This window comes from Schistocerca cancellata, chromosome 6 (genome assembly GCF_023864275.1).
Source record: "Schistocerca cancellata isolate TAMUIC-IGC-003103 chromosome 6, iqSchCanc2.1, whole genome shotgun sequence".
Classification (NCBI taxonomy): domain Eukaryota; kingdom Metazoa; phylum Arthropoda; class Insecta; order Orthoptera; family Acrididae; genus Schistocerca; species Schistocerca cancellata.
This window is the reverse complement of record NC_064631.1, coordinates 45506265-45518593: the sequence shown is the minus strand read 5'-3', so window position 1 is coordinate 45518593 and position 12329 is coordinate 45506265. Positions and strand designations below refer to the sequence as shown.

At 43.7% G+C, this 12329-nt stretch overlaps 1 protein-coding gene and 1 pseudogene across 2 annotated transcripts in view; one reads left to right on the top strand and one right to left on the bottom strand.

Moving 5' to 3' along the window:
• LOC126190750 (junctophilin-1) overlaps positions 1–12329 on the bottom strand; it is a 960015-nt gene that overhangs the window by 647646 nt on the left and 300040 nt on the right. The gene's annotated exons all lie outside the window — the stretch shown is intronic.
• On the top strand, positions 6165–6282 carry LOC126089790 (5S ribosomal RNA; annotated as a pseudogene).

The following is a 12329-nucleotide window of genomic DNA, read 5'->3' as shown; positions in this document are numbered from 1 at the left end:
GAATAGCAAAGTTGCGGAGCTGTATTTGGTAAGAGACTGTTTGGTTGGGGTTGTTTTTGGGGGAGGAGACCAAACAGCGAGGTCATCGGTCTCACTGGATTAGGGAAGGAAGTCGGCTGTGACCTTTCAAAGGAACCAACCCGGCATTAGCCTGGAACTATTTAGGGAAATCACGGAAAACCTAATTCAGGATAGCAGTGTGCTAACCACAGCGCCACCTCGCTCGGTAGACTGTTTGGTGTAGTGGCTTCACAAAGTCGCTGTCTGACGTTTCTTTCTTAACGGGAAGTTACTACCACAGTGGTAGATTCCCAGGTGTGGTAGTGGATGCAGAGGGTTGTCCATAGATATACAGCCATTTTTCTAAAACAAAAACAGGTGGACAAAGTTGAAGTCGAGTGGTATGAGATTGGAGACTGGATAAACCTCTGATGCTATGTTACCAACATGACGGCCATTTTCTAAGCCGCCATTTAAGCTCGTAATTTTCAAGCAGAAAGAGGGGTCATGAAACATATCAAAGAAGTAGAGAATCACACGAGAAAAATAAAGGTGGCTGTCATTTGAGCACAGCTTTATTCATTATAGAGTTAACGACAAGTTTCTTCCTTAAAGGTGACGTGAAAGCTGGTAGCTTCAACACAAGTCGAACCCATGGGGATCGTTCTGGTATCAGGCGAAAGGTGCACCCGTCTCGTCGCAGAGAATATCAGCCAGTGTCACCCAAGCAGATCACCCACTATCCACAGTGCGGTGGTTAAACTTCTAGCAAATTCCGTCAAACAGGTTCTGTCGCAAACAAACCAAAAGCTAGACGATTGAAAACAGCTACGAATGAAGCAATATAAATCGCTGTTCTGATATCGTCCAGTAAGAGTCTAGAGCCCAGTACTCACCGCATCTCGTAGGAAACAGTGCTCAGCAATACTTCAATAAGGAGAATTTTAGCACGTGTGTTGGTTAAAGGCGGATAACAGTCTCCTCTGAAGGTGCTGAACACCACGCTGAGCACATCCTGTAGCCTTTACGTGTTATCATCGTTTGCCTTGCTCTGTACAGAATGTTACGTAACTCGAGAATGCATGCTCACATGAAAGTCACCATTGTCTTTCTCGTGTAATTCTCCATCTAACTAATATGCCAAATCACGACTTGCATCCAAGACAGCGGTTTCGAGAACGGCCGCCATGTTGGTAACGCAGTCTCGCAAGTTTTTCCTCTGTCTTATATCACAGTCTTTTTTCATTGGTGTAACCCTACGGGAGGGTTAGTATCACCACATGGTAAGCCCCTTGACGATCTGTTTTGATGAAGCGCTGTGCTCAGCTTTGTGACTTGCAGGCTTTCGATCTTGTCTATTCGTCGCAATTGTGCCTGTCCTCTAGGTCTTCGGCATCGACTTTTCAGTCTATGATTGTTCTTTCCATTGCCTCTTGACATTAAATGTTTGTTTACCGACCCTTTTTTCGTTTTAGAAGGATTGTTTCACACTTATGGCCGGCCCTGCGTTACAACGGCCGCTGAGATTTGATTGCCAGTTGTGACAATTGGAGCGGCGGCCACAGACAGCCATTGCAATTACATTCTGTGAATGGCACTCGGTTTCTGTTCCTATTCCTTCTGTGACACTGTACATATTATCTGACCGTCCCGAATTCTTACCAGTAAGAAGCACATAGTAAGCACATGTTACATAAGAAACGTCACAAATGTGTACTGGATTGGAACTGCACATTTAGAACGTCTGGTTTAGATCTTTCATTGCTTGATTATATGGCTGAGTGAAGGTAGTAAAAGAAGGTACACCTTGAATAACAACGTACATTGGTAAATTATGGCAACAGAGCGCCAGCATGGCGGCACGAAGCTCAACAACAACGATTTAGGAATAATTCAACACATTCTTGGTAAATCTTTTCACTGCAACACAAGGCGCAACCATTTTTACAACAGATTTAATTCTGCAGCACAACGTGTCTGCACTGGCTCAACATCGTGTTTTCAGTGTTCATTCCATGGATTACGGGAAAGTCAAGGTACTGGCCAGAGCCTCAACCTATTGGGATTCAGTGGTCAATGAAGTAGTGGAAACACAGTTAGCAGACAAACTACTCAACTTTACACGAGAGTTTGTAGCTCGACAAATTACGAAAACCACTCGTTTCACTTCTGCGCTCTCAGATAAACTATTACATGAATTTCGGACACCACGAATTATCCGAATGCGATATAAATCGGTAGATGTGATGTACATGTACATACAAACTCAGTAGAAAGAGCTTCACAAACTGAACAAGTGAATAACGCGTTGGTCCACCTCTGGCCTTATGCGAGCAGTTATTCGACTTGGCGTTGATAGATAAGAATTTTTGCATGGCCTCCTGAGGGATTTCGTGCCACATTCCGTCCAACTGGCGACTTACATCGTCAAAATACCATGATGGTTGGAGGATCTTACCCATAATGCTCCAAACGTTCTCAGCTGTGGAGAGATCCGGCGACGTTGCAAGTGAGAGTGGGGTTTTGCAAGCACGACGAGAAGCGGTAAACACTCTCACCATATGCGGACGGGCATTATCCTGCTGAAATGTGTAAGTCCAGGTTGACTAGCCATTAAGAGCAACAAACCGGAGCCTAGAATATCGTCGACGTACCCCTATGCTGTGAGGGTGTCGCGGATGACAATTAAAGGGGTCTTGCTATGAAATGCAATGGCACCTGCTGGTTGTCTGGCCGTATGGTGGATGACAATCAGGTTGGTGTGTCACCGCCGTCCGGATCGTCTCCACAAACGTCTTCACTGGCCATCGGGGCTCACTTCGAAGCGGAACTCATCACAGAAAACAAATTCTACTCCAGTCAATGAGATTCCAGCCGAAATCCGCCCGACACTACTGAAAACAGGCCTGTGGGTATACAGGAGTCAATGATAGTCAGCGCAAGGGGTGCCGTGAGCCGAGCCTACTTTTTGTGAGCCGCCTGTTAATGATCCTTGTGGTCACTGAAAAACCAGCTGAAAGTCGGAGCGTTCATAATGATGCCTTGTGGTCTCTGAGTCCTTCTCTGACAACTGCACCGTTCCTATTCGAATAAGCTACTTGCCGACTGGTGCAACCGGTTTCTGTGACACCAACTACATGTCCTCTCTCAAATTCTGACATTCGAGTATCTTGTTCACGCGTCTGTCTGCGAGGCATAGCTACTGTGCAACTGACTATCCGGAATGTAATTCGCAAAGGCTTTATCCCTTGGTATCACAATGTCCCCTGTTTGCTAACCTCGCCAGCTACGTAATGAAATCACGCTGCAGTGTCATCCATGGGCCGCCAAAGTTTAAAAATCCTTCGTGGTGCGTCGTTTTTCTTTCTTTTTTTTGTCTTATCGTCGATGAATTGCATTTTAAACCACAGTTTCCTGCTAATCACCGGCTGCAGTTTCTCCGTGTTCTCAGGAGCAAAGGAAGCTTAGGGTTTAACGTCCAGTCGAAATCGAGGTCACTGAAGACAGAGCTCAAGCTCGGATTATGGAGGATGATGAAGGAAATCGAAGTTGCGCGTTCAAAGGAACCATCCCTTCGTCTGCTTTAAGCGATTTAGAGAAATTATGAGAAACCTAAATCTGGATGGCCGCACAGGGTTTTGAACCTTCGGCCTCACGCATCACGAGCCCAGCGTGCTAACCCCTATGCCACCTCGCTCCTCTCCTTCCAGGGAAAGCTCAAATTCTGCTGCGTTGTGACACCGAACAACCGCTTCTGAAACGTTCGTAAGGAATCAGTACTTGCTATAGAAATATGCTCACTGTCTTGGTTCGTGGATGAGTGGTCTCCTGATTTTGCAGCACGTTTCTGAGCAACATACTCGTTTTGTCGTTTCCGGCACTGGTCTTCAAGGGTCGGCTCGGTCATAGAGGTGGTGGTATGCTGGGACACATATCAGTTTATTTCAGCCCCCAGATTTCACCTTACTCTTCCCTTGGTGAGTTTCGAAGACTTCCTGTCGACGGCTGATACAGCGGTGCAGATGGTTTCGTAGGAAACTGGAAGCCCGGCTCTCAGTTTCCACTCTCCCCATCAAACATGATGACCAGCTGATGGGGCGAGAATACTAATTTCGTGACTTATCAACACTAAACACGGATATGATGCAGTGCTGCTTATTGGGGCAAGACTATACACTTCGGCATCTCTAAGAGAACTGATCAGCAACCCGTATGAGGGAAAATACACGTTCGATGACTTTTCGAATTAAGACAAATAATTTTAGAACGCCACAGTCAAGAAACTTGTTCTTCAAAATCTCCCTCTAATCAAAACTTAATTTTACAGAATCGGTTTGGTACCACTGAGAAACAGGATACTCGCATGAAATTTTTATTGCCGTCGGTGATCCTAACGATAGGTGCGGCTCAGCTAACAGATAATTAACACTCGGAATGGTCTCAGAATTCGCCCCAGAGATTTTGCGTTTCTCTATAGAGACCAGAGAGGTTAATTGAACAACTGTCTTTTCGTGTAGATACAATCAACCCAGAAAAATAGAAATTGTGTCTAGTAATATCCCTAATTAATCGTTGTCCGTACATGGATTGCATGCGACGAACGGTTGGTATATCTCTCGTTATCGAGCTAACCGAATGGTGTACAGTGCATCAATTAATGCCAGAGCTCTAACAGCAGATTACGGCGCTGATGAGCAATTAGACTGTTCGGCAAATTGAGAGTGAGAATTTATACGTACCATATAATCATCGGCTGTTACAGGAATTTGCTCGATCGTCAACAGCATCATCTGGCTTATGCTAAACTATGTCAGTAACGATAATGATACAACATCGCTGAATCCTACAGGAGACACATTGTACTTGCTTTACTGTAACCCTGTATCATTTACGAACGGATTGCGGACAGAACAGTTTGTTACATGAGATCTCCACATTATTTGACTACGTCACAGTGTTATTCGAGTAGTGTGTGTGTGTGAAAGATCTGACGAACAGCACTGCTACAGTCATATCCACTAAATCATCACAACTGTGTATTTATCAAACTTTAAGACGTCAAAACAATAGTGTCTATAACTTTTCCTTCCTGCCCACGTAAATCTCACCATTGGCAACCGGCAAGACACATAAATAAAGATTGAGCCACATGAGAAACATATCCTTAGGAAGAACGGTGAAAAGAAATCGGTTATGGCCTTATTGAACTAATTATGTCGTCATTCTTGTTTCTTTATACGCATGAACTATCTGTCGGATAGTGCGAGCAGCAATTTGCGTCTGCTTGCTGATGACGAGGTGCTGTATGGGAAAGTGTCGCTGTTGAGTGACAGCAGAAGAAGACAGGATGACTTGGAGAGAATTTCAATTTGGTGCGATGAACGGCAGCTTGCTGTAAATGTGGAAATGTAAGGAAAAGCGGAGGAGTTGGAATAACAATATCGTGATGTTCGAATACAGTGCTAGTGGTATGCTGCTTCACACAGTCACGTCAATTAAACGTCTAGGCTCAACATTCTGAAGTGACATGAAACGGAACGATCAGTAGGGAAGGCGAATCGTACACTTCGGTTTATTGGGAGAATTCTAGGAAAGTGTAGTTTGTCTGTCAAGGTGACAGTGTATGAAGGAAACCGCGTACAGAACAATGGCGCGATCCATTGGTGAGCCACCAGGTCGGGTTAAAGGAAGACATCGAAATAGTTCAGAGGCGTGCGCTAGATTTTTTACCAGCAGGTTCAATCACCATGCTAGTATTACGGAAATGTTTCATGAACTCAAATGGAAACATCTGTAACGAAGAATACTTTCTTTTCACGAAACACTGCTGCGAAAGTCTAGAGAAGCGAATTCTACAGCAAACTGCAGGACGATTCTGCTGCCACCAACGTAACATCTCGCGTTAAGATGCGCGAAGATAAGCTACGAGAAATCAGGGTTTTCGCGAAAACGTATAGACAATTGTTTTTCTCTCGCTCCAAAAGAAAAGGGAATCAGTAGCAGTGATGTATGGTATCTTCCACCATACAGTAGCTTCAGAGGTACGTATTTAGATGTAGAGATTTAGGGAGACACGTATAAACTAAAATCGTAATCTTCTGGCCATTATTATAATTCTGCGCCTGCAGAAGAAAATTATTTTGAAGTTCCATCACTGCATTCTTGCAAACGGCCTTGCCGCAGTGGTAGCATCGGTTCCCGTCAGATCACCGAAGTTAAGCGCTGTCGGGCTGGGCAAGCACTTGGATGGGTGACCATCCTGTCTGCCGAGCGCTGTTGGCAAGCGGGGTGCACTCAGCCCTACTACTCGGATTTGCTTTTAAACATGGCGAAGCCAGCCAGGAGAAAGAGACGTCGTGGATCTCAGAGGAGGTGATTCTCCAGCAAGACAACGCACATCCTCTTATTGCTCAACTAACCCGAGAAAGCATCGACAAAGTGGGCTGGGAAGTACTGCCTCGTCCCCGTTACAGTCCTGATTTAGCATTTAGTGATTTCCGTTTGTTTACCGCACTGAAGGAGGCATTACGTGGGAAGAGGTTCCAGGACAACGAGGACATGAAAAATTTTGTGGGAATTGGTTCAAACATCAAGATAAAGAGTTGCTTGCAGCCGGAATAAGAAACCTTGTAGCCCGTTTGAACAAGTGCATAAAGGTTCAAGGGGATTATGTTGAAAAGCATAAAAAGTATTGTTTTGTAAAAATAAACGCTTTTTTCTCCAGACCAATTTGCCTCTTTAATTATTGAATGGCCCTCGTATATAATGACTATGTAAACGTTGTACGCATCGTCTTCAACAATGGACTTACAACGCCCCAACACACTGTTCGTCGCGGGAAAATAAACATATAGCGATTGCAAAAGATACTTCTCATTAACAGTTCGAACCAAAAGGATCTGTGAGGATATTATGGCAATGAAATGAATTTTTAGTTACTCATTTGAACGCCATTCACTTCGTTCAGATCATCAGAATCGGAAACAAAGCGTAAAACGTAAGAAAAAGGTTAACATTCATGTCCAGTTGCACTAGGACATTGTAATATTGCTACAACAGAGACAATTTATATTTTAAATCACTGCAGGCAGATTACTGCACAGTGGTCCAAAAAGAATAGGATTCCGTACAAATGCTTTACCATGTTCAAAACAGTGTACTGTTTTCATTTCTTTTATTGACTAGATTTCAATATGCAGCAAACGATACAGGCCATTAAATTCTCGTCTCTATATCTTTCAACATTTGATCAGTCTTGTTTTTTATTCCATATGTAACATCTTCACTCGATCACTGAACATCTCATTATACAAAATAAATTTTAATTAATAAAATGGATCTCGACAATAGCAATACTGTATAATTTCTACTACATACTAGTAATGGGCACGAACTGGATGGAGAGCGAGACCGCAGTGATCACATTTCAGTTGCGTTCTGACAGTCGGCTGGAATTATTTGAAAAATTTCAAGTGAAAAGTTACGACTGATAACAATTTATATGCTTTTTCTAATGAGAGAGGCCTACCACACAGTTATGACACACAAAGGTATAACACTACTTTTGAATTATTGAATTCTATTCCTTTTCACAATGTGGTGCTACAGAAGAATGCTGAAGATTAGATAGGCAGATCACATAACTAATGAGGACGTATTGAATAGAATTGGGGAGAAGAGGAGCTTGTGGCTGAACTTGACTAAAAGAAGGGATCGGTTGGTAGGACATTTCTGAGACATCGAGGGATCACCAATTTAGTAGGGCAGCGTGGAGGGTAAAAATCGAAGAGGGCGACCAAGAGATGAATACACTAAGCAGATCCAGAAGGATGCAGGTTGCAGTAAGTACTAGGAGATGAAGAAGCTTGCATAGGATAGAGTAGCATGGAGAGCTGCATCAAACCAGTCTCAGGACTGAAGACCACAAGAACAACAACATTCCTTTTCACCAATGTAAATTTTTGTTTGTTAAATCTGGTCAGTTTCAACATTTTGTAAAATTTATTGGAGGTAAAAAAGGCAAGGAAACCCCGCGATCAGGCCCTGAAGACCACGAGAGAGTTGACCGACCACCCACCGTGTCACCTTCAGTCATTCATCATCGAATGCGATATGGAAGGGCAGGGATCATCACACTGCTCTCCCGGCCGTTGTCGATATTCCGACCTTGAAGCAGCTACGTCTCAATCAGGTAGTTCCTCAACTGGCATCAAGAGGCTGAGTGCAACCCGATCCAATACTCCCGCGAACGAAAACTCCCTGGTAGTACCGACGATCTAAGCTGGGTCCCCTGCATGGGGGTCTCTACCGTTGAACACTCTGCTACGGACGCAGTAACAGGATAACCGATCAGAAAGCATTTTTTGCCAACCTTTGTGCAGCAGACACAATGACAGTGACAGGAATATAATTTTAGAACGATACTGTCTGAGTGGGTAAAAGAAACTCGTTGGAATGCACGTGGAGAGAAGCGAAACCAGTGACCTCTATACTGTCTGGATGTCGAACTCTAGCTGTCCCAAGCTGACGGTCAAAGATGCTCGCATTTTTTGTTTCTTGCCTGATTACAACACGACTTCTACAAAATCTCACAGAACGTAAAATGAAAACACTTCTCGATTCTGCTCCCACATCAGCCTATTTATTGCACGTTAATATTGTAAGTAGGTTGTTTATATTTTCTTATTGGCAACGTTACGTAGCGCTCTGTATGAAAATCACTGGCTGTGCTGTGTGCAGTCTGTGGCTAGTTTGCATTGTTGTCTGCCATTGTAGTGTTGGGCACCGGCAGCTGGATGTGAACAGCGCGTAGCGTTGCGCAGTTGGAGGTGAGCCGCCAGCAGTGGTGAATGTGGGGAGAGAGATGATGGAGTTTTGAAATTTGTAAAACTGGATGTCAATTATGAATATTAAGGTAAACACATTGTTTGTTCTCTATTAATATCTTTCATTTGCTAACTATGTCTATTAGTAGTTAGTGCCTTCTGTAGTTTGAATCTTTTATTTAGCTGGCAGTAGTGGCGCTCGCTGTATTGCAGTAGTTCGAGTAACGAAGATTTTTGTGAGGTAAGTGATTTGTGAAAGGTATAGGTTAAAGTTAGTCAGGGCCATTGTTTTGTAGGGATTATTGAAAGTCAGATTGCGTTGCGCTAAAAGTATTGTGTGTCAGTTTAAGCACAGTCATGTATATTTGTTCTAAGGGGACGTTAGAATATAACATTCAATGCCAGAAATAAGTAAAGAATTCCTTATGACGCACAGATCGGTGGAAATTTTTTTGCCATTTTTCCACTCGATCACCGTGGATTTCGATGAAATTTTATGTGAACATGTCCCCGATGTGAAGATGAACGTTCGGCGAAGCAATACCGGCCCAGATATAGCCACTTGTTTGACTTCATGCGCGACTTTGCGCAAATTCAAATGGCTCCGAGCACTATGGGACTTAACTTCTGAGCTCATCAGTCCCCTAGCACTTAGAACTACTTAAACCTAACTAACCTAAGGACATCACACACATCCATACCCGAGGCAGGATTCGAACCTGCGACCGTAGTGGTCGCGCGGTTCCAGACTGTAGTGCCTAGAACCGCTCGGCCACCCCGGCCGGCGACTTTGCGCAGGACGTGCGCGTATTTCTGGTGACTTTCAGGTGTTATATCTGAGCAATTTTTGGTTGCAAGGAATTAAATTTGGCCATCGTACACATAGGCAAAGATATTGCCACAATGAAAAACGCCGTTGTTTTAATGAGTGCCACCACACTTGCGTGTCACATACGTGACACTCTCTCCCCTATTTCGTCCAGTCAACGATGGAAAATTAGGGGAAAAGATTCGAGTAGTTGCAAATTCTTGTACAGTGACAGGGAGGAGTATAAAGAATAACGTACTATACATTCTGACCGGTGGGGTGTGGACGTGCGAGTTCTTCGTGAATATCTCGAAATCAGCGGTTTCTAGCGAAAATGTTTCCCAGTACACAAAAAACCACACATTATTAAAAATAGAGGTTTTTGTGGTATAAAACTGATGTTTATTGTTAAATGAAGGGGGTTAAGAACGAATATTAAATGTTTGTACCACACCTAAGTGTAGCAGAACCGTGTTAGGGGAGAAATTGTGTTCTGGGGGTGCAACAGGGTGGAAAGGCGAGGGTGGAGGTTAGAAGCGTGAGTAAAAATAGTTCGCTCGTCCTTCCTTCATAGGTCTGCAGAATAAGAGCGAGCGTCAATTCCTCATTCTCTCTACCGCTCAACGTCACATAAAGCAGCAACAGGGTGTTTCACTGCGTTATACCCGCCCTTCCGCACATCGCTTTATGAATCACTGGCGACATAGGGTGCAGACATTTCCACAACAATGCTACAGGGAATTTGATTCTTAGCCATCCTGCACGGCACCTGCAGCGTTCTTCTGCGAAAGGCAACTTCCACCGCCACGAGTGCTGCTCGCATTTTAGTTTAGAGGCAGACTATACGTCCCCAGTATTTCGTGTACAGTTCTCTCATGTGAGCAGACAAAATAACTTCGCTATATAATAGTCAGGCTATTTTCAGTTCATTATGCACGTATTTATCTGCAGTTTGCGCAATGAAGGTATTGATTGTGTCCAGTCGCCGGTGTTCTTCGCACACGACCAGTATGTTTTGGATTTAATGCCAGATTTCGAAACAGAAAGACCGAAAGGTGATTTCACTCCCTCTCCCGCCGAATGCAAGACCACTATCCCACGCCCTGAACAATTCCAAACAATTCGGTTCTCGCTTCGCACAATGTCATTCCTGGCTTAAATGGAAGTATACTTTCAAATTTTTCTCGTTGTAATAATAAAGAACGTGGGGACCTAAGGAATTCTTTGTTTGAGACTTATTAGAAATACTAGAAACACCACACAAATAGGCGTCGTAAGCTCTGTGTAAAGAAATTGTTGTTCACTGGAATAAGTATAATAATAATAATAAGAAGAAGAAGCAGAAGAGATGCCGTCTCGAAATAAGACGTAGATAAATAATAAAACAAAATATGTGACTGATTGAGGTACTTATGTGTTCCAGTAATCAAGCATTTACTATGTTCGGTCTTTAGAAATACCAACACCCATGCGTTACAGTAATGGGAATTTCATGTACAGTGATGGGAATCTCACATACGAACGACTGACTCGATGATTTTGTTACGAATAGCCCATGTATTGTACCACACAATTCGTTTCACTCGCAACACTTTAAATTGTGCTATTAGGTTCTGTCCTAACTGTGGTGTCACCGCCAGACACCACACTTGCTAGGTGGTAGCCTTTAAATCGGCCGCGGTCCGTTAGGATACGTCGGACCCGCGTGTCGCCACTATCAGTGATTGCAGACCGAGCGCCGCCACACGGCAGGTCTAGAGACATTTCCTAGCACTCGCCCCAGTTGTACAGCCGACTTTGATAGCGATGGTTCACTGACAAATTACGCTCTCATTTGCCGAGACGAAAGTTAGCATAGCCCTCAGCTACGTCATTTATTACGACCTAGCAAGGCGCCATTACCAGTTACTATTGATGCTGTAAAACATGTACCGTCAAGAGCGATGTTCACCAATTATGAATTAAAGTTAAGTATTCCAGTAGTTACGTACGTTCTTTGCTACTATAAATACCTTGTCCGGTTCCAGACCTCACGCCAGCCTGCGTGAGCTTAAACGCGTACCTTTCAGCTTCCTCCTAGTGGATTGGCTGTCTTGCCAGTCCACTACACTAACTACATCATCTGAAAACGTGACATATTTGGAAAAAACCTGTCAGCTATTTGTCACGACCAAGATTATAAAACTGTTTCTCACTGGTAGCTATATACTATCACCTGATTGGCTATGACCAACTATAACAAACTGCCAACCGCAGAACGCAAGGATATAGCTGCAAACACCGTAAGTGCACTTTAGACTTCACCTAGTCTCACTTTGTTCGCTGATGTTGTAACAGTAGATTTTATGCTTTTATATCTTCTCAATATTTACGTTATTGTTATTCACAGAGTGCGAAGATTGCATGCGGGTTTATATATTTACCTATGGGCACCAAATATGAAAGAGAAAATTTCAAGATTTTTCAATACGTGACGTGAGCGTTACATATCGTTATTTTTCTGCTCATTTATTGGCTATTTTTTAGGGGAACTCAAGTCTTACTAACTCTGGAGGAAGGTTTCAGATTATCTTGTTAGTAAACAAGCGGTCCATGTGTCCACCCCGTCGTCTGGCTTCACCAGAGGGGGTCTGTCAAATAGGCTCTGAAGAAGGGAAGACCGTGCCCGAGGTGCTGCAGTTGCGATAAACCCTGCC